Source organism: Lathyrus oleraceus, chromosome 3 (assembly GCF_024323335.1).
Source record: "Lathyrus oleraceus cultivar Zhongwan6 chromosome 3, CAAS_Psat_ZW6_1.0, whole genome shotgun sequence".
NCBI classification, from domain to species: Eukaryota; Viridiplantae; Streptophyta; class Magnoliopsida; order Fabales; family Fabaceae; genus Lathyrus; species Lathyrus oleraceus.
Window position 1 is genome coordinate 500,863,141 of NC_066581.1, and position 24,027 is coordinate 500,887,167.

The 24,027-nt window shown below is 37.8% G+C and overlaps 1 non-coding gene across 1 annotated transcript; it reads right to left on the reverse strand.

The window, feature by feature from the left end:
- Window positions 1-6,421: 6,421 nt before the first annotated feature.
- On the reverse strand, window positions 6,422-6,528 carry LOC127133206 (small nucleolar RNA R71). Its single transcript, XR_007807196.1, has one exon. It is a non-coding gene; the product is annotated as a small nucleolar RNA R71 (small nucleolar RNA).
- Between the last annotated feature and the right edge of the window lie 17,499 nt (window positions 6,529-24,027).

The following is a 24,027-nucleotide window of genomic DNA, read 5'->3' on the forward strand; positions in this document are numbered from 1 at the left end:
TTATAGAGATTTGAATAAAGCTAGTATGAAATATGATTTTCCTTTGCCACGCATCGATATGTTGGTAGACAATACAGCTAAATTCCAAGTCTTTTCGTTTATGGATGGATTTTCCGATTATAATTAAGTCAAGATGGAACCTGAAGATATGGAAAAGATCACATTCATTACACCCTGGTGAACATTCTATTATAGAGTGATGCCTTTCAGTTTAAAGAATGCTGGTACAATATACCATTGAGCTATGACCACTCTTTTTCATGATATGATGCATAAAGAGATTGAAGTTTATATTGATGATATGATTGCTAAATCAAGTGATGAAGAAGAACATGTTGAGCATTTATTGAAGTTAGTCCAGCGTTTGAGGAAATATAAACTCCGCTTGAATCCCAATAAGTGTACTTTTGGTGTTCGTTCTGCTAAGGTGTTGGGCTTTATTGTCAGCGAGAAGGGTATTGAAGTTGATCCTGCCAAGGTCAAAGCAATACAAGAAATGCCTACACCCAAAACTGAGAAGCAAGTCAGAGGATTTCTCGGTCGCTTGAACTATATCTCAAGATTTATATCACATATGACTGCCATATGTTTGCCTATATTCAGGCTTCTTCGGAAAGCTCAGTCTTGTGATTGGACCGAAGATTTCCAGAAAGCTTTTGATAGTATCAAAGAGTGTCTACTTGAACCTCTGATTTTGTCTCCGCCTGTTGAAGGAAGACCGTTGATCATGTGTTTGACTGTGCTTGATGAGAGTATGAGTTATGTTCTTGGTCAGCAAAATGAATTTGGAAAGAAAGAATATGTAATTTACTACCTCGGTAAGAAGTTCACCGACTGTGTGACTCGGTATTCTATGCTTGAGAAGACATGTTGCGCATTGGCTTGGGTTGCTAAGCTATGCACTTTACTACATCAGTTAGAAACTCATCGAATGTGATACTCGGTATTCTAAGCTTGAGAAGACATGTTGCACATTAGCTTGGGCTGCTAAGCGTCTGTGTTAGTATATATTGAATCATACTACTTGGTTGATATCCAAAATGGATCAAATCAAGTACATTTTTGAGAAGCCTGCTTTAACTGGGAGGATTGCCTGATGTTGTTATCTGAGTATGATATTGAATACCGATCTCAAAAAGCAATTAAAGGTAGTGTCTTGTCTGACCATTTGGCTCACCAACCTATTGAAGATTATCAATTAGTGCAATATGATTTTCTCGATGAAGAGATTTTGTACTTGAAGATGGAAGATTGTGATGAACCATTGCTTGAAGAAGGGCCAGAACCTGGTTCTCGTTGGGGCATGGTATTTGATAGAGCTGTTAATTCGTATGGTAATGGAATTGGGGCAATGATTATTACTCCTCATGACACTCATTTTTTGTTTACAGCTAGATTGACTTTCAAGTGTACTAACAATATGGCTAAGTATGAAGCTTCCACTATGGGGCTTGAAGAGGCCATTAATCTCAGAATTGAATACCTTGACATCTATGGAGATTCAGGTTTGGTTGTGAATCAGATCAAATGTCAATGGGAGACGAATCAAACCGGTTTAATACCATATAGATATTATGCGAGGAGGATATCAACTTTCTTTACAAAGGTTAAGTTTCATCATATTCCTCGGGATGAAAACCGGATGGCAGATGCTCTTGCAACGTTGGCTTCAATGATTGTGGTGATTTTTAGAATGAAGTTCCTAATTTGATTGTGATGCATCTTAATAGGCCAGCTCATGTGTTTGCTATTGAAGAAGTCAAAGATGAAAAGTCATGGTATTATGATATTAAATGTTTCCACAAAAGTCAAATTTACCCGCCTGGGGCATCTTTGAAAGATAAGAAGACTTTGATAAGATTAGCTAATAACTTCTACCTGAATAGTGATGTGCTTTACAAGAGAAATTTCAATATGATTTTGCTCAGATGCGTGGATAGACACGAAGCAGACATATTGATGACTGAAGTCCATGACGGTTCCTTTGGTACTCATTCCAATGGACATGCTATGGCAAAGAAAATGTTGAGAGCAGGTTACTATTGGCTGACAATGGAATCTGATTGTTGCAAGTTTGTGAAGAAATGCCACAAGTGTCAAATTTATGCAGATAAGATTCATGTTCCTCCGACACTGTTGAACGTCATTTCCTCTCCATGGTCCTTCTTCATGTGGGGAATTGGAATGATTGGTATGATTGAGCCCAAAGCTTCGAACGTACATCATTTCATTCTAGTGGCTATTGACTACTTCATAAAGTGAGTTGAAGCGGCATCATATGCAAATATGACCAAGCAGGTTGTGGTCCGATTTATCAAGAATCAGATTATATGTCATCATGGTGTGCCAAGTAAGATCATTACTGATAATGGATCTAACTTGAACAATAATATGGTGGAAGCTCTTTGCAAAGACTTCAAGATTGTGCATCATAATTCTTCTCCCTATAGACCCAAGATGAATGGGGTTGTTGAAGTTGCGAATAAGAACATTAAGAAGATCATTCAGAAGTTAGTTGTAACCTACAAGGATTGGCATGATATCCTCTCATTTCCTTTGCATGGGTACCGTACATCCATCCGCACTTTAACAGGGGCAACCTCTTTCTCTCTTGTTTATGGCATGGAAGTTGTGCTCTCCGTGGAGGTTGAGATCCCATCATTGCGTGTTTTAATGGAAGCCAAGTTGATAGAAGTTGAATGGTGTCATACCATATATGATCAGTTGAATTTAATTGAAGAGAAGATATTAACTGCCATGTGTCGTTGTCAGTTGTATCAGCAAAGAATGAAGAAAGAATTTGATAAGAAGGTCAAGCCTCGTGTGTTTAGAGAAGGTGACCTCATGCTCAAGAAGATTCTATCTTTCAAACTTGATGCTTGGGGCAAATGTACTCCTAATTATGAAGGCTCATATGTTGTAAAGAGAGCCTTTTCAGGCGATGCTTTGATTCTTACAACTATGGATGGTGAAGAGTTCATGCGTCCTGTGAATGCCGATGCAGTCAAGAAATACTTCGCCTAAAAAGAAAAGAATAATTCGCTAAGTTGAAACCCCGAAAGGGAGGCTTAAGCAAAAATGAGCGTCTCGTTGGAATGAAAACCCGAAAGGGCGATCCAGGCAAAAGTTAGAGACATAAAACAGAAAATTTATCCCGGTAGATTGAGTACCCCACCTTGGGGCAATCTAGGCAAAAATTAGGGATTATGGCAAGTAACTGCATTCGGCTGGTCCTGATCTTTGAAGCAGTTTTGAGCAGTCATTTGGTTCTGGTTCATCATTCTCAATCAAAGACAAGAGCACAACGAATTTCAAAGTTGGTAGGGAGAGTAGTGGTCATTGTATTCAATGTAGCCCTTTTCTATGTAAATTACCATTCTCAAACTTTGTAAAGATCCATGGAGTCTCGCTATTCGTGGACTACCATTCTATTAAATGAAGTTGAGCTTTTATCCAATTACTTCTATTCTTATTTACTTCTGTTAAATAAAATTGAATTTTTATGATGATAATTTTGAAATAAATTAATGAATAATTATTTTTCTTCAAATAATAAAAGCATTCACTTCAAGAATAATCGATTTCAGCAAGAAATGACAACAACAATCTAAGGACAGGTAAGTCTTGAAGTGTGAAGCATTGTTGGTCTTCCCTAAGCAGTTGGTTTGATAACTTTTTTCCTCCCCAACAGTTCGTCATTTATCCCCAGCTTGGTCTATGAGTTTCTCCGCGAGTGATTTCTCATCCCCAGTAAAGTTAGTGGGTATCATCTCCAGTTGAGCTGATGATTGGTCCCCTTTGAAAATCCATATTCCCCAGCTGATGTGCTCATGTTTTGCATCCCCCAGTTTGTGATTTGAATTATTGGACCCTAGATATCCGGAACCTTTATTTGGTTTCCAGATCCCCATTTGCATTTGTTTGTGTTGCATAACCATGACAGTTTCTCCCAGGTGTGAGTCAGACCAGGTTATCTTTGCCTTGGAATTGGTTTATTTCATAATTTCTAAGAAGAATTTGATCTTTGAGATCACAGTATCTGATAACATGAAATAATATCACATTTTTTTACTCGATTTAATTAAATTATACTATTATTCACTTCAATTTATTTCATTTTAATCGATATTACTTGGTATTTTTCCTTTTATTTGTCTCAGGTAGCTTATTTGAAGCACAAGTGAAAAAGGAAGAAAAGGAGGTGCAAAAAGAAATAAAGAGAAACAAATTTCACCAAACCAAAGCCCAGCCCAAAAGTACTACCGTTGAGCCTGTGACGAGCGCCACACATGGTGTGACGAGCGTCACACCCTGCTGCCTTGTGTTACGAGCGTAACACATGGTGTGACGGACGTCACACCATTCTCCTATATTTTTGGCTTCAGAAGCGCAACAGAGGCACGTTGAAGCCTATTGTTACGCTTGACCTGGGAAACGTGAAGACCACTTTTACGGAAGGAGTTTTGGAAACCGTTACAAATTGGGATAATATAAATAGAGCCAAGGAGCAAACCCTGCAGCTCTCTCTTCTTCGTGCTTTTTTCTCTTCCAGCCGTGCAAGCATATTTTACAGCATTACCTTTTTACAGTTTTTACTTTTCTTTGCAATTTCTATTTTCTTTTCCAGTCAACCTTTCAGCACTTAATTAATTTTTCACACAATAGTTACTACACCGGAAACTATTATGTATCTTTTACCGGATCTAACCTTACGTTAGACCCTAGTTTTTTTTCCTTCACTTTTATTTTCCTGTTCGATTGAAGAATTCAAGAACAAATCCAACCGGTCTGTGGTGGAGTGTTCAAGACTGCTATTAATTACTCAGGTTCTTTAATTATTGTTTGAATTTATATATGCCCTGCTTTATTGTTTATTTACATTATTCGCCTGAGATGTTTCTATCTAATTATGATGATTGTTTAGATCTCTTTAGCATGTCTGGCTAATTTATTTAGGTATCGGTATGTAAAGTAAGCGGAATGAGGGAATCAAAACTAAGTTGGTTTAATTACGCTTAAAAATAAAATCACTCTTTTTATGGTCTCAATTTACAGGTTTAATACCAAGGTTTTTGTACGAGAGTAAAAGACTAAAGAAGTTAAAATCAATAGAACGAAAGTTTAAGTTTTTAACTGGACAGTGTAAATTGGGCATTAATTCTAGATCAGGGCGAAAGCAATTTTTAGAGTTAATTAAATTCTAATATTTTTCAAAAAGTATTTTTAAAAGTTAAATGTGAGGACGAGAGTTAAGCATTTGAATTTAATTATATAATCTAAGTCAACAGAGCGAGAGTTTGAGACGAGGGTGTTTAAACGATTAGTATTTTCTTAAAAAGAGTTTCTATAGATTCTATTGTTTTCAAAAAGTGATTTTGGACTTAACTAATAAGTGACAGCTACGTTAATATAAAGTCATAGTCTATGCAACAGAGCGAGAGTTTGAGAAAAGGCTTTTAATCAATAGTGTCTACTGAAAAGATTTATTTTAAAACCAAGAAACCAACGAAGATTTGATTCCCTAATTACGACGAACTACATACCGATATCCGCTTAATTGATATTTAGTTTAGATCTTATTTTAGTTTTAACTTTTCCCCCGAAACAATCAAAATATCATCCGCCTTAGCTTTACGAAGTAACCTTAGAAAACGGTATATCGATTCATAAGTCCCTGTGGGATCGATATCTTTTAAAACTACGCGATAGAACTGTGCACTTGCAGTTAGTACCCCATTCGACTCATAAAGTCGCGATCAAGTTTTTGGCGTTGTTGCCGGGGACTTTTGTTTAGTCGATATCGTAACTCTTCTGTTACGCTGTAGAGACTAAGGCAATTTTTATTTTTATTTTTCTTTTCTTTCTTTCGTTGATTTGTATGCCACACACTCGCTCACAAGGCGAGTCGTTTTACTTACGAATCAATGACATCGAACTATATCTCCGAGTCTTACGACGAATTCGGGAATATCGTGCTGCAAACAATCTCCCTCCTATCGAAGTGCCCGACCTCAAAAATCTTCTTCCTTCACCAATACCCGAGATGGCAGAACCAGCTCGTGCTCTTCGAGATTACGCCGCTCCATCGCAAGATGAGCCGCATTCGAGTATTGCTCCACCCGCAATCGAAGCAAACAACTTCGAACTTAAACCTTCTCTGTTGCAGGCAGTGCAACAGAATCAATTCTCTAGAAATCCTACCGAGAATCCAAACCTTCATTTATCTGTATTTGTCCAATACGCTGATACTGTTAAAGCTAATGGTGTCACTTCAGAGGCAATTCAACTTCGCCTTTTTCCTTTCTCGTTAAGAGATAAAGCTAGAAGATGGCTTCAGTCTCTTCCTTCCAACTCAGTTACCACATGGAACGAGTTGAAGAAAGTCTTCCTTGCCCGATATTTTCCTCCAAGCAAAACAGCTATGTTGAGAGCCCAGATAAATGGATTTAAACAGAAAGATAACGAGTCTCTTTTCGAAGCATGGGAAAGATACAAAGACATGATGAGACTTTGTCCACACCATGGTTTAGAGGTCTGGTTAGTGATTCATACCTTCTATAATGGTCTCTTGTACAACACAAGGTTAACAATAGACGCCGCAGCAGGTGGTGCACTTATGGATAAACCTTATGCCGATGCTTATCAACTTATCGAAAGCATGGCTCAAAATCATTATCAATGGGGAAGCGACCGAGCAACGGTAGAGAAACCTCAAACGAAAAGTGGCATGTACGAGATAAGTAGCCTTGATCATGTTAATGCAAAAGTGGAAGCCCTGGCCCAGAAAATTGAAAGTTTGAATGTATCACCTCCAACCACCGTGGTTGCCGCAACTCAAAATTGCGAAGTCTGTGGAATCCAAGGTCACACTCCTGCTGATTGTCAACTCCTAACCGGAATCCAAGCAGAACAAGTGAATTATGCTCAAGGAAATCCCTACTCCCACACCTATAACTCAAACTGGAAGAATCATCCTAATTTTTCTTATAAGAGTAATAATGCTTTATACGCACCAGGACAAGCTCCAAATCAAGCCCCATCTATACCTCCTGGATATCAAAAGCCGACCCCTTCTACACCTAACAATAATGTTCCTAGGAAATCCAACTTGGAAATAATGATGGAGAACTTCCTAGCTTCTCAACAGCAAACCAATAAAGATTTCTTAAACCAGAATATACACACTAGCGAATAAATCAAACAACTAGCAAGTAAAGTAGATGCCTTGGCTACCCATAACAAAATGCTGGAAACAAAAATATCACAAGTAGCTCAACAACAAGCGCCTACTGCTGCCCCAACTGGTGCATTTCCTGGACAGCCCCAACCTAACCCGAAAAGCCACGCTCATGCAATCATACTAAGAAGTGGAACGGAAGTGGAAGGACCAGTAGATCCAAGAAATGAAAACCAAAACTCTAAGAAGTCAATTGAGGAAGAAAGTACACCTAAGGAAAAGGAAGAGAGTAATAAGGAAACCGTAGAAAAGAAAGAACCTTATGTACCTCCACCACCTTATAAACCACCTATCCCTTACCCTCAAAGGCTTATTAAAACCAAAGATGCGGGCCAATTTAAAAAATTTGTTGACCTACTGAAACAGTTAAACGTCACAATTCCATTTACAGAAGCTATTACGCAGATGCCCTCATATGCTAAGTTCTTAAAAGAAATTCTTTCTAATAAAAGGAAACTTGAAGATAGCGAAATTGTTACACTCACTGCTGAATGTAGCGCTATAATCCAGAATATGCCTCCTAAACTTAAAGATCCAGGTAGTTTCTCTATACCCTGTCACATAGGAAAATTTGTCATAGATAAAGCCTTATGCGATTTAGGAGTCGGTATTAGTGTTATGCCCTTATCCATATGCAAGAAACTTGAAATGGGAGAATTAAGACCAACTAAAATGTCTGTGCAACTAGCAGATCGTTCTGTTAGATATCCTGTAGGAATTCTTGAAAACGTTCCCGTGCGCATAGGTCAATTCTACATCCCAACCGATTTTATAATTATGGACATTAGAGAAGACGAATTTACACCCATTATATTGGGAAGACCATTCTTAGCAACTGCCGGTGCGATCATAGACGTAAAACGAGGACGACTCACTTTCGAAGTAGGAGAAGAGAAAATTGAGTTCATTCTTTCCCAATTTTTGAAAGCACCTGCAATAGATGACACATGTTACTTCATGGATATCATCGATGAATGCATAAAAGAAACAGAGTTAGAAAAGGACAAATCGTCTTACTATCTTGTAGAAGACAAACTCAACCAATGTTTAGCAATAACACCGGATCCTACGCAATGCCTTAAGAAACCAACCCTAGACCTGAAAACACTTCCCAAAAATCTGAGATATGAATTCCTAGACTTAGAACTTGAACGACCAGTGATAGTTAATGCAGACCTAGGAAAACTCGAAACCGAAAAACTCCTGCATATCTTAAGAAAATATCCAACCGCACTAGGATACAACATCACCGACCTTAAAGGAATAAGTCCTTCTATTTGTATGCACCGCATCATGCTAGAAGAAGACTGTAAAACTTCTAGGGAACATCAAAGGAGACTGAACCCGATCCTGAGTGAGGTAGTGAAGAAGGAAGTAACCAAGTTATTAGAGGCAGGTATCATATATCCTATATCTGATAGCAAATGGGTTAGTCCGGTACACGTGGTACCGAAGAAAGGAGGTATAACAGTTATTGAAAATGAAAAAGGGAAAACTATAACCAAACGAATCGAATCGGGATGGAGAATGTGCATTGACTATAGGAAACTAAACAAAGCAACCTGAAAAGATCATTTCCCTTTACCATTCATTGACCAGATGTTAGAACGATTAGCAAAACATTCTCATTTCTGCTATCTAGACGGTTACTCAGGCTTCTTTGAAATACCAATTCATCCTGATGACCAAGAAAAGACAACATTCACGTGTCCTTTTGGCACTTTCGCTTATAGACGAATGTCGTTTGGCTTGTGCAATGCTCCCGCAACCTTCCAAAGGTGCATGATGGCAATATTCGCCGATTTTCTCGAAAATATCATGGAAGTATTTATGGATGACTTTTCCGTATGCGGGAAAAGCTTTGAAGAATGTCTTGAAAACCTAGAAAAAGTTCTGGAACGATGTGTAAAAGTAAACCTAGTACTTAATTGGGAAAAATGTCACTTTATGGTACAAGAAGGAATTGTTTTAGGACATATCATTTCAAATAGAGGAATTGAAGTAGACAAAGCCAAAATAGAGGTAATCGAAAACCTTCAACCTCCGAAAACTGTGAGAGAAGTACGAAGCTTCTTAGGACATGCCGGTTTTTACCGACGATTCATTAAAGACTTCTCTAAAATAACTAAACCTTTGACCGGACTATTGATGAAAGATGTTGAATTCATCTTCGACAACAAATGTTTAGAAGCATTCCAAACGCTTAAACAAGCATTGATCTCCGCGCCCATAATGCAAACACCACATTGGAACGAACCATTCGAAATAATGTGTGATGCCAGTGATTACGCCGTGGGCGCTGTTTTAGGACAACGAAAGGATAAAAAGCTTCACGTCATATATTACGCAAGTAGAACTCTAGATGAAGCACAAATGAATTACGCCACAACCGAGAAAGAACTATTAGCAGTAGTGTTTGCACTCGATAAATTTCGTTCTTACTTGGTCGGAGCCAAAATAATCATTTACACCGACCACGCTGCTATCAAGTACCTCTTAACAAAAAAGGATGCTAAACCTAGACTCCTAAGGTGGATCCTGTTGCTACAAGAGTTCGATTTGGAAATCAAAGATAAAAAAGGAACTGAAAACGTAGTAGCAGATCACCTCTCTAGACTTGAAAACCTAGAACCGGAAACAACATCGATCAACGATGATTTCTCGTACGATAAACTTATAGCTACTTTGGAAGAAAATAAAGCTGATAAACAGGTAGAAACCACCTTAGCTATATGTGTTACGCCATGGTACGCTGATCTCGTCAATTATTTAGCTGCCGGAATAGTTCCACCTACTTTATCCTACTAGCAAAAGAAACGATTCTTCTATGACATAAAACACTATTACTGGGATGACCCTTTACTTTTCAAAAGAGGCCCCGACGGTATTTTCCGTCGGTGTATACCTGAAGAAGAGGTAGAAAATATAATCCAACACTGTCACTCCGCTCCTTATGGTGGACATGCAAGTACATCCAAGACCTGCTCCAAAATCTTACAAGCCGGTCTTTATTGGCCAAACATATGGAAGGATGTGCATGCGGCTATCAAGAAATGTGATAGATGTCAACGCACAGGAAACATATCTAGACGTGACGAAATGCCACAAAAGGGCATTTTGGAAGTAGAGATTTTCGACGTGTGGGGAATAGACTTCATGGGACCTTTTCCATCTTCTTTCGGTAACAAGTACATACTCGTAGCGGTTGACTACGTATCAAAATGGATTGAAGCTATAGCTTCTCCAACAAACGACACACGAGTAGTAACTAGACTCTTTAAGAATATAATATTTCCAAGATTTGGTGTCCCGAGAATAGTAGTCAGTGATGGTGGATCGCATTTCATATCCAAGGTACTCGAAAAACTACTGTTTAAGTATGGCGTAAGGCATAGAGTAGCGACACCTTACCACCATCAAACCAGTGGGCAAGTGGAAGTGTCCAACAGAGAAATCAAACGAATTTTAGAAAAAACAGTCACCACCTCAAGGAAAGACTGGTCATTGAAATTACCAGAAGCTTTATGGGCGTATCGAACTGCTTACAAAACTCCCATACGGACAACCCCATTTAAGCTTATTTATGGAAAATCTTGCCACCTCCCGGTAGAATTGGAACATAAGGCCTACTGGGCTATTAAAAATCTAAATTTAAACTATAAAGCCGCCGGTGAAAAGCGAATCCTTGATATAAACGAATTAGAGGAACTCAGACGAGACGCTTACGAGAATGCCAGAATCTACAAAGAAAGAACAAAACAATGGCATGACAAGCGCATATCAAGGAAAATCTTCGAACAAGGCGATACAGTCCTGTTATTCAACTCTAGGCTAAAGTTATTCCCGGGAAAACTACGATCTAGATGGTCAGGTCCTTTTCAAATTACTAATGTTTTCCCCAGTGGAGTGGTGGAAATTAAAGGAAAATCCATTGAACCGTTTATCGTAAACGGGCAGCGTCTAAAACATTATCATCATACAGAGAACCTTGAAGATTCACAAGTCCTGCACTTAGACGTAGTGCCCCCAAATTTTATAGATTATATTTGATAGTTTATTGTCGAGCTTGCGACATTAAACAAAGCGCTTAGTGGGAGACAACCCACAAATATTTATATTTTCATTTCTTACTTAATTATTCTTTTAAATTTTATTTAGTATTCATTCTTAATCTATTTTAATTTTTCTTCTTCTATTCTTTCGGCATTTGGCCAAACCCTGACTAAAACTCTTGTTTTTCCTTTCTCTAGCTAACACTAACCTGATGGGACAAATTGATCGTATGGGTATCAAATTCAGAGGGAAAGCTCAGAAACAAAGGTTTGAGGAACTAGCAGAAAGAGAGATGCTACCTAGTTTGTATGCTGATGATTGGGCAATGACTGCCCTTGGACTAAGAGAGAGTGTCTTGTATTTGCTGAGTCAAATAGGGTGGGAAACCACTCCTATCCATAGATAATTCGTCACTTATCGGAGACTGACTCTAGAATTCCTTAGTTCTCTGGTCTATATACCCAGCCATGGAAAAGGAATAAGCAGAGGTTTCATTCAATTCAGAATGTTTAACATGGAGTATCAATTTAACATCCAAGACTTTACCAACCTTTTAGGTTTCCCTACCTCCCTTGATACATTCACAGTAAGCCAAGAAGAACTTTTTGAATACAGAGAACTTGAACACTTTTGGGGAAGCTTGACTAGAAATGACGATCCCGAGGAACATGAGTTTCTTTCTGGAAACATATATAACCCGGCCTTTCGTTATTTCCATAAGATCCTGACCCACACCTTATTTGGGAAGAAGTCAAACAGTACCTTAGTTTCACGTGATGAACTCTTCATCATATTTTGTGCTTCCCAGAACCGTCCAGTAAACGGTGCCACTTTTATGTTGACAAATTTTGACCGCCTTATCCAAGATGAGCGAGCACCAATTCAAATAGGCGGCTTGATAACCATGATTGGTAATGCTATCGGATTACGTCAACCTATGCTTGACTTAAGCCCTTTCTGTGGCATTGCGACTGTGAGTATACCCTTCCTCTTCAACACTATGTTTATAGCAAACCTAGGATCTGAAGAGTTTGAGCTTATAATTAACAACCAAGTTATTTGCCTATTCACCTTGCCTAGTCCAAGGACTAGTGTTCATAACCGCAATAACTGGCTCTACAATCTGAACGCAACACCCTCTCCTGCTAGATCTACTGAATCCATCCAGGACTATGCGATTTGTGACGACCAGATCCCTTATGCTGAATATGACCCTCAGACACCATCTGGCTATTATGATATTGATCCTCCTCCTCAACCTGTCCCGACCGAAGAATCGGCAATACCCGATCTTAGACATCATGTGCCCGAAGCTAATTATAACACCACCATTCAGGCTTTGATGTCAAAACAGGACGCCCTCAGAGAAGAGTTAGCTAACATGGGACAAGAATTTCTGGGATACATGAACAGTATGACAAATCAGTTCCACGAGTTGCTAAACCGTGTTAACTCCTTTGCTCCTCCGGCCAGAGATTATGTAGATGGATAGAAGTGTTTTTCTTAGTTACTTAGTTTTAGTTTAGGTTATTCATTAATTTTGTTTCAAATTATTTTAGTATTTGTTTTTCTTTCGCATGTTTGCTTTTGTCTTCCAATGTTACATTATGATTATTTTATGAAGCTATTGATTTATTTTTATTATAACTTATGCAAATATCTATCAATAATGCTCTCTACTGTTGCTACCTACATGACTTATTAAAGATATATATATATTAGGAAAGTAGAATAGCATGCAAGGCAATTTAAAAGTATCACAATAGCAAAATAAAATAAACATATGCATAACAAAATAACAACAATAAAGTATAATGATAAAAACAACGTACGTTGCAAGAATGACTGTGTGACGAGCGTCACACAATCCATTACGGTCGTCACACCAAGTGCCTGTGACGCCCGTAACATCCCTGTCACGAGCGTGACACCTTCTGACTATGTGAACGTTACTAACCGTTGGGACACGACCGTTACACCATCCCACCTTTTTACCTTCCCCATTTATTCACATTTACCCATATTTATTTACTTTTCAACCACTTTCTTTCCAACTTCCAAAATTTTTCCTATAAATACCCACCATACCTTTCTTCATACACCACAAACCATTCTATAAAATCAATTTCATTTCCCTTCTCTCCTTATTACCTTTTTCAAACCACTTATCGGTATGGCGGGAAACCAAGATTTCGAAAATATCATCTTCCGATCCGAAGATGAAAATTATCAAAGGGAGCAGTTTGAGCGTTTCCAACAGCGAGGCGTCCAATCCACCAGGTATCCTGATTTACATTGTTTACAAGAATTAGGATTACTTCAAGGTATAGAATGGATGCTCCGCCTTGCTGATTTAACCTTTCTTTGCACTCATAATCAACCTACCTACCCATCCCTAACCTTAGAATTTTTAAGTTCCTATTCGTACAACACTCCTACCGGTGAAGACGAGTACTTAACCGGTACCGCAACCTTCCGCATGTTCAACACCGAGTACTCCCTATCCCAAAACCAATTGAGCATCATGCTCCAATTCCCTGTAGAAGGTCAAGTCCACCCTAGGATACCTCCGAACTCCCAGTGGCATATAAACGCCTTCGACCTCTTTAGAAAAATTTCCGGTGTGGAAACCAACAACTGGGATGTATTACTTGCTTCACATATACATAACCCAACCATCCGGTACTTCATCCGCATCCTGCAAAACACTATTTTTGGTCGACCGAACAACAGCAAAGTCAACGCCAAGGAATTATTTTTCCTCCACTGCGTCTTTGCAGCAGATACACAGGTAAACGCTGCCTCCTTCCTATTTCATCATATCCGCACCCTATGTGCTAGAGGCCGTCAACCTTTTGTAATTGGTGGATTAATCACCACCATAGCACTTGGCTTAAATCTTGGGGATCGACTTCAGAATTTACAATCTCTCCCACCCCTATTGAGGGATATAAGCTACTGTCGGTCCAGCCGCCTAATCAAAAATAGGGTAGGCGGAGGGTATTACCTTATGGTGAACAACCAGGAAGTCCCAAGTGTTGTTCTACCCAATATTGCCTTAACAGATGTCACCAATCCCAACCGCCACATCTATGATCTGAATGCTCCCGAAGCTACCGAGCCCACACAAGCAAACGCGCCCCCAGACGAGTTTGCAGAAATTGAGCAGGGTGATCAGGTTCCTGCACAATAATCAGTCCCGCTGAACCCTTCCGATAATGCAGCTGGTCCATCCTCACGACGTCGTCGACGAAGAAGGCCAGCAACCAACGACGACATCATGGATGTTATCGATGGTATGCAAGTGCAGAATCTCGAAGTGATGCAGATGATGCGCCAGATGCAACAACAACAGGAAGCGAGGAATGCAATAACCGATCAGCGGTTCGCTGAGTTGCTCAGCAGGTTTGATGATTTGGAAGTACGTCAAAGATCACCAGGTCCAAGAACACGCGGCGGAAGGCAACATTGACTTTAGTTTCTTTTTCTTTTTGTATTTCTTTTGTTTTCTTTGAAACATTGGGGACAATGTTTCATTTAAGTGTGGGGGGGGGGGACCTTGTTCTTTAAATCCTCCCTTTTCAAGTATGTTATCTTTCCCTTTTCATTGTTATTACCTTTTCTTAGGAATTTATATTAAAAAAAAAAAAATTTAATTATAGTACATATTTATTCTAAATTAAGTCCCTAGTGTGAGAAAATTTCTATTATCTATTCCCTCAAATTTTCATGAGCCATAACAAAAATTCAACACACTCAGTAAATATAAAGGTTGCTTATTTTATCAAACTTGAGTGAAATCAAGACAAAATTATTACCATACCAACGCTCTAAACAAACCTCAACATGTTAGATCAGAAAGGTACCTGTTATACAAGTCCCTGGACTTTTAACTTTATAGTAACCCCGAGTAGTTTATACAAGAAGTCAGCACCATCTTAATAGCAAACTACGTGGAGGGCCGATGAATATAAGTGAATGATTCCCAAAATAAAAAAAAAACATATATCAGGAAATGCACTAACTAAGTTAGGTGATCCTTACCAGATCATTTAATCTAAAGGCTGCATATCATATGAAAGCATAATACGAAAGATCCATTATGAGTTGGTTCAGCAGGTATCTGGTGCTGAACTTGGTAGGGCGGACTACGGTCCGATCCCCCGCAATTTGCAATGGACCGAGAAACGAAGTTATCCGACTTATGTACCAGAGCTTCTAGCAAAAAGGGGATCAGAATCACTAACCGGTCACTCCACTATGTGCGCAAAACGATAAAGGGCTTAATGTGATTTCGCTAGAATGAAAACGGGTGAAATAAGAGTAAAAGAACTAGGCTGGTTATAATAGCATGGCTCGAACTGGTTTGCATGAGGTAAGGCTATCAGATGTTGTAACGGTAGTTCTTGATGTCAAGATTTGACTCAGGTTATTGCTAAACAAGGTTTACCTGCAACCTAGTACGAATTGATGTGTGTTTTGAAATTTCATCTGGCCAAATTTTTAAAACGATTTCTATACTTTATCTTGCTTGAGGACAAGCAAAGATTTAAGTATGGGGGAGTTTGATAACATGAAATAATATCACATTTTTTGACTCGATTTAATTAAATTATACTATTATTCACTTCAATTTATTTCATTTTATTCGATATTACTTGGTATTTTTCCTTTTATTTGTCTCAGGTAGCTTATTTGAAGCACAAGTGAAAAAGGAAGAAAAGGAGGTGCAAAAAGAAATGAAGAGAAGCAAATTTCACCAAACCAAAGCCCAACCCAAAAGTACTAGCGCTGAGCCTGTGACGAGCGCCACACATGGTGTGACGAGCGTCACGCCCTGCTGTCTTGTGTTACGAGCGTAACACATGGTGTGACGGACGTCACACCATTCTCCTATATTTTTGGCTTCAGAAGCGCAACAGAGGCACGTTGAAGCCTATTGTTACGCTTGACCTGGGAAACGTGAAGACCACTTTTACGGAAGGAGTTTTGGAAACCGTTACAAATTGGGATAATATAAATAGAGCCAAGGAGCAAACCCTGCAGCTCTCTCTTCTTCGTGTTTTTTTCTCTTCCAGCCGTGCAAGCATATTTTACAGCATTACCTTTTTACAGTTTTTACTTTTCTTTGCAATTTCTATTTTCTTTTCCAGTCAACCTTTCAGCACTTAATTAATTTTTCACACAATAGTTACTACACCGGAAACTATTGTGTATCTTTTACCGGATCTAACCTTACGTTAGACCCTAGTTTTTTTTTCCTTCACTTTTATTTTCCTGTCCGATTGAAGAATTCAAGAACAAATCCAACCGGTCTGTGGTGGAGTGTTCAAGACTGCTATTAATTACTCAGGTTCTTTAATTATTGTTTGAATTTATATATGCCCTGCTTTATTGTTTATTTACATTATTCGCCTGAGATGTTTCTATCTAATTATGATGATTGTTTAGATCTGTTTAGCATGTCTGGCTAATTTATTTAGGTATCGGTATGTAAAGTAAGCGGAATGAGGGAATCAAAACTAAGTTGGTTTAATTACGCTTAAAAATAAAATCACTCTTTTTATGGTCTCAATTTACAGGTTTAATACCAAGGTTTTTGTACGAGAGTAAAAGACTAAAGAAGTTAAAATCAATAGAACGAAAGTTTGAGTTTTTAACTGGACAGTGTAAATTGGGCATTAATTCTAGATCAGGGCGAAAGCAATTTTTAGAGTTAATTAAATTCTAATCTTTTTCAAAAAGTATTAATAAAAGTTAAATGTGAGGACGAGATTTAAGCATTTGAATTTAATTATATAATCTAAGTCAACAGAGCGAGAGTTTGAGACGAGGGTGTTTAAACGATTAGTATTTTCTTAAAAAGAGTTTCTATAGATTCTATTGTTTTCAAAAAGTGATTTTGGACTTAACTAATAAGTGACAGCTACGTTAATATAAAGTCATAGTCTATTCAACAGAGCGAGAGTTTGAGAAAAGGCTTTTAATCAATAGTGTCTACTGAAAAGATTTATTTTAAAACCAAGAAACCAACGAAGATTTGATTCCCTAATTACGACGAACTACATACCGATATCCGCTTAATTGATATTTAGTTTAGATCTTATTTTAGTTTTAACTTTTCCCCCGAAACAATCAAAATATCATCCGCCTTAGCTTTACGAAGTAACCTTAGAAAACGGTATATCGATTCATAAGTCCCTGTGGGATCGATATCTTTTAAAACTACGCGATAGAACTGTGCACTTGCAGTTAGTACCCCATTCGACTCATAAAGTCGCGATCAGTATCCCCAACATTTTTCTCGATTCCCCTCTTAGAGTTTTATCTCTGGTATTCCCCGACGGAGTTCGTCTTCTGATAGAAGATCCCTCATTCCTTACAGTATTTGGTTCTGAGCATCATTGACTTTCGTCCGCTGCAAGGTTGTCTCCCATTTGGTATGGTGTTGACTTAAAATTCCCCACAACGTTGATTTATTTGGATCCTCAGCATATCCTCCTCTATCCTCGACATGTTTGGTTGATCATCCTTCAGCAGTGCTCTCTCCCCGTAGAGTTTGTCGTGATTAATTGGAAGCGTGTTCTTCATGTCTTTCCCTAGTCATAGTTGATTTATTCAGAGCTAGATGATTTATTTTCATCCCTAGCATTTTCTCCAGTTGGTGCTTCCATCTTGTTGAGATTAGCCGAGTGTTGTAGTGATGATTCAAATCTTTGTTATTTGTATCATTTATGATGTTTTGTAAGCATAATTATAATCATATACATGCATATTCATGCATAAAACACAACATCAGATATTTCATTGTGCATCTTATCATATTGATTTTTCTTTTGGTCCCTTGCTTTGGTGAAAATGTTTTCCCATGTAGATTCGGTGTGTCTGTCCTCCTTCAATTGTAGAGTATGAGCCCCTTAAGCATAAAGAGTTTAACCTTTCTCATTCTCCACTGAGTTATTTCCTCGTGGATGATTGTTATTTCAGTTTCCTACCCAGTTTATCATCTGGATGGAACCACTCCCCCTTAGTTATATCTTCATTGGGTTGAGTCTTTGATTGATCGTTTCTTTCTAGTTATTGCTTAGATAGATATTTTGGTCCCCTGAGAGTCTATTACCCAGTAACTGGTAATGTTATTCTTGATGTTAAGTACATTACTTTTGTCCAATACCCGGTAAAATGTAATCTACTTCCTTTGCTTTCCCCAGCGGATTCGTTTTCATGTTTCCCCTGTAAGTTTATCCTTGATATGTTCACCCTAAACGGTGACGGATATTCTTCCTTTTTGGTTTTCTACCTAGTAAAAAGGTAGTTATAATCCCTACTTTTATCCTCAAAGAGTTAATCCTTGATATGTTCACTTTAGTCGGTGATATATTTTCTCATTTTTGTGGTCTTTTGCCTAGTAAATGGTAGATATAAATCCTACTTTTTCCTCTCAGAGTTAATCCTTGATATGTTCACTCTAACCAGTGACAAATTCTCTCTATTTTTGTGGTCTTCTGCCCAGTAACCGGTAGTTATAAATCCCATTTCCTCTACTGAGTCTATCCATGATATGTTCATCCTAACCGATGACAAATATTCTCTATCTTTGGTCTTCTATCCAATAACTGGTAGTTGTAATTCCTATTTCTCCCCGACAGTTTATCCTTGATATGTTTACCCCAACATGTAACATATATTCTTCCTCATTCCCCAGGTGGTCTATCCTTGATATGTTCATCCTAACCAATGACGAATATTCTTCCTTTGAGTTTATACTTGATATGTTCACTTCAACCAGTGACAAATACTCTCTCTTTGGTCTTCTACCCAGTAACTGGTAGTTATAAATCCTATTTGATCTTCTTTCCCCAGTAGGTTATTGATCCGCTGTCGCGCACGGATCAAAACCGAGTTATTTTGAAAATGTAGTATAGCGACAATGACTCGAATCGTCTCTCAAGGATTCTTGATTCTTACTAACCAAAAGTAAATCGATTTAGGGGGGGTGGATTCAGGATCAATTAAGGAAAATAATGATTATTAAATAAGTGATTATTGAAATAAGCTGTTATGAAATAGGTGATTACAAAACAAACGGATTCAGTGTGTTAGGTTCAACTTATCATCGATTGCTACAACTACGACTTCTATCCTATTTGAATACAATATCATTCAACAAGTGTGATCGACACTGTAAGGTATATATTCTTATTGCCGGATTAAGCATACGGTTATAGATATCGCAAATTTAACGGTTAAGCAGAGTTGAATTGCGATCAAAAGTCAAGAACATATATCATTCAAATTTAACCAACAATATTACATGGAAATCGAATTAAGCAAACAACAATCATATAATATTATTGAAAGGAATAGAATTCTAATTGCAATTATAACAATCTCAAAGTAGTGAACCTGAATACAGCATTTTCGTCCGGATAGATTAGTTCTCCATTACAGTTCTTTCAAGCGTAAGAAAAATAATTCGTGAATAGTAAAAAAACCGTGAATTGTGTTTTCGGCTGCTAGGTATTAGGGGAAAACCAAGACAATCTGTTTACAACCCAACTGGGTCAAATACATAACCCAAACCCAAAACTAACGACCCAAAACTAAAATAAAACTAATGCTGCAGCTTCAAACGAAATTCTGGAAAATAAGAGCTCCGAATCTGACTTCGACTCCAACACAAAAGTTGTAGCCCTTTCTCTTAGCTTTCTGTAAATTATTAGAACGCATCAATCGGATTCCCGGAGCTTCAGTTATGATCGTTTTAGTGCAGACTATTAAAGCTGAAAATTAAATACGAAAATCAAATAACAATAAAAATAAACTAAAATATAAAAACATTATAAAACATAAAAGTAAGCAAAGGAAATCAAAGAAATGCTTAAGAACAAACATAGGAGAATGTGCATTAAAATGCACTGATCAAATTCCCCCACACTTGAACTTTTGCACTCCGAGCAAAATCAAAACTCAAGAAACACACAACATCAGTTACTCATTCCAGGCTACAAACTCTTCCTTGGTTAAGATAGCATCGATAGGTACTAATCATGCAGACTAAGGATATCGTAGGAACACTAATCCACAATTATGCAGTCATAAGCCTCCTGAACACACAATCCATTCCGAATCATGTTATTATGCCAAAGCCTAACTTACTTAGTCTCCTTTTTACTCTTTTTCATTCTTGCGCAATCACATTAAGCCCGTTATCTCCACACACTCATAGTAAGGCAACCGATTAGTGACTCGGATCCTTTTTACACAGGGTTCTGGTACAAAAATTGGTAACCCCTTATTTACCTAATTGCAGTTGTGGGGGATCAGACCGTGATCCGCCCTACCAAGTCAAGCACCAAAAACCTCTGAACCAACCAACAATAGGTAATCATTATGTTTTATTTTTGTAGGTTCCACAACCGTTGGGTTAAGTGACCGGGTGAGGGCCACCCACCTTAGAAGGTGCATTCCCTAATTTAATTTTTAATTTTTTTTCAAAAGAAACTTGGATCACTCACTTATTTTCATCGACTTCCTTACGTAGAGCATGTGTGAGATGGTGCCGACTGCAAAGATAAACTACTCAAGAGCTATAAGAGAATGAAAATTCAAGGCTATGTCATAACAAGTTTTCAAAACAATTTCCATACTCAGGAGACTTATGGTGTTAAGACGATACCGATCTTGTGAACTTTTTCCAAGTCTCCACAACTAATCTCAAATTAATCTATAGCCCAAAACTTTCAAAAAGATGCTTTTTTTTTTTAATTTTATTTGTTTATAATTGAAAACAAAACAACGAAACAAAAGCAAAGAAAATAAAACAAAAAAAGGAATTCCCTCCCAAACAAGCATTGTCCTCAATGAAAGGACATAGTTATTGAAGTTTAGAGAAAGGAATAAGAACTCCCTGATCAAGTTGCAGTGTAGTTGGGTGCTTCCAAAGAAAGCTCTTCTATGCTTGCATTGTCAGGCGCTGAACTCTCATGAAATAGCTTTAGGTGCTGCCCATTGATCTTGAAAACTTTGTTAGTACCTGCACTTTTAATTTCTACTGCACCATGAGGGAAAACGTTAGTAACGACAAAAGGGCCAATCCATTTGGATCGAAGTTTCCCAGCCATAAGCTTAAGACGGGAATTAAACAGTAAAACCTGTTGGCCCACAGAGAATTCCTTCCTAGAAATCATCTTATCATGGAAGTGCTTAGTTTTCTCTTTATAAATCCTAGAGCTTTCATAAGCCTCTAGCCTAAGCTCTTCAAGTTGTTGTAATTGGAGTTTTCTTTCAATACCTGCTGTAAGACCCCAATTTTGACCCTAAGATCCCTCATGGCATCATATCATTGCTCAGTGCATTGCCTCAAGGATCATAGCATGTTTGACTCCTTAACCCTAGGGTTGAGACTTGTGTGAGTGGTTTGAGACCACCAAGCATACTTGTATTGTATATTCTTGATTTTCTTATTTGTTTACTAACCAAAAGCACAAAAATATGTCACTAACTCTTTGTTTTGAAGCTCAAGTGATCATGTGCTCTAATGCTCCTAGGAGGCTCCTAAGCCCATTGAAATGGCCAGATGAAGATGAGAAAAAGCATGACAATGGTCCAAAAAGCTCATAATCCTCATATATGTCTCCCAAGTATTTCAATTTTCCAATTTGATCAAGATAATCCAAAGGGCTTGAGAATTGTTTCCCAAGGAAACCCTAATTCAATTGTGCTTTGACTGTGCCTTGCCCATGAAGCAACCTCAACCTATGATCAAATTTAATCAAGGGAAGTTCTTTCATTCATTATTTTATGCATATATGAGCCTATGTGAGGCCCCTCAATCACTTATCCATCAAGATTGGAAGTTTGGCCTTGAGAAGTTGATCAGTCAAGTCATCTGACTAAACTGAGGATCACTGAGATATAACTTTTGATGTGTTTGTCAAATGAAGATGACCCCAAGAGAAAAAATGTTTTTAATAACCATATGAATAAATTTCATGTTCATCAAAAATCCATTTGAAACTTTTAAGGTCATGATTCATTTCAAAACATTATAGGTCATTTTGACTGAAACCCTAATTTTGGGTCAACTTACCAAGGACATAACTTCCTTAATCTTTATGATTTTGAGGTGAGACAAAATTCATTGGAACTCTTAATATATCTACTTCAAATGTTATGTTTGACAAAAGTTCATAATCCTAAAATAAATACATGTGATAATACAAAACATTATAGGTCATATTGGACCTAATCCATTGAATTTGAAAAAGTACCCAACTTAAAATGCCAATAACTTTATGATGGAAAATCTAAATGATGCAAACTTTGGTTCTAAATTGATCATCTTGAAAAGATATACAACGTTTATGTTGGAGGTTTTTCCATTTGAAGCTTGCATCATGAAAACATAGGGGTTTGAATAGGCTTGCTTTTGGTGAAAATTTTCAAAGGTGACTTAAACATGTTTTGTACCTAAATTTTCACAGCCAGTTTTCATTAATTTCCAAATGCCAAATGAATTTTTGCCCAACATGACTTTTGCTCCTTATTTCAAGGTCTTTCCAACCATTACTCACATTACTTTTTTTGACTTACCATTTGGGAGTTTTGAAGAGCTTTTCTTTTATGTTCATTTTGACATTTCATGATGAAACTCAATGTGCAAGCCAGATCCCTCCAAATTACACGTCCAATTCCATTTCAAATTAACTTAGCATGGTTTAGCATCCATCATTGGGCCTCACATGCGCCTGTACAGGCCCATGCATCCAATTTCCATTTGTCATGCACACGAGTGAATCATGATACACAACCTTCTTCAGCTATAAATAAGCACTCCATCTCATTCATTTGGTAACCTTTTGGAGACCTGAAATGCTACAGCACTGAAATCCTAACCAATACCAAAGGAATTTTCCAAAAATTTTCCTCACTTTCAAGCTTGAAATTCAACATCATTAGTTGATTTTCAAAGCTCAATTCCTTAGCCTCTCATCTCCACTGCATCCCTAGAGCAAAGAGGAATCAGGATCTTGAAGTTTTTGTGGCTTAAAGAGCTTCAATTCAGAGGTAGAACTTCAAACTTTTTGGATCTAGATCTTGCAATTGAATGTAGTATTCTCTTGTTTGTGTGGTTTTCTGAAGTCCTCACACTTGAGGCAAGCCAATGGTGGTTTCAATTTTCCATTTCGTGCACTTTCAGTTTGAACACCATGATCTTCCATTTCACATTTCTCTCAACATAGGAAGAGTGAGGAAGATCCATGGATATAGTGTTAATCTCCATCATAAGAACTTCATTTCCATGGCCTTGTTTTTAATTTTCATGAAGTTTTTATTTCAAGCAACTGGTGGCCGGAATTGGTTGATCCACCGGAAAAGATGGTGGTTTCCACCACCAGTACCACGTGTGCATCTTCAGAGCCCTTGGATCATGCTTCCACGTTTTAATCCGGAGCATTCATTATGTTTACTTGTTTTAATTCACATTGCCATGCGTTTGACTTGGTCACACCATGCGCCCTCACATCTGAGCCATCTATCCACGCCACGTCATTTAATGAATCTGATCCTGTGGCACTGGATTTTCCATTATTTCTTTTTTCCATTTTAATTTCAGTTAATTCCTTTTATTTTCAAAAATTCATAAAAAATTTATTTGAAGTCATAAAAACATGAGACCAACTCCAAAAAATTCTTGAAAAATCTAGTTTCATATTTTGATTTTTAAATATTTT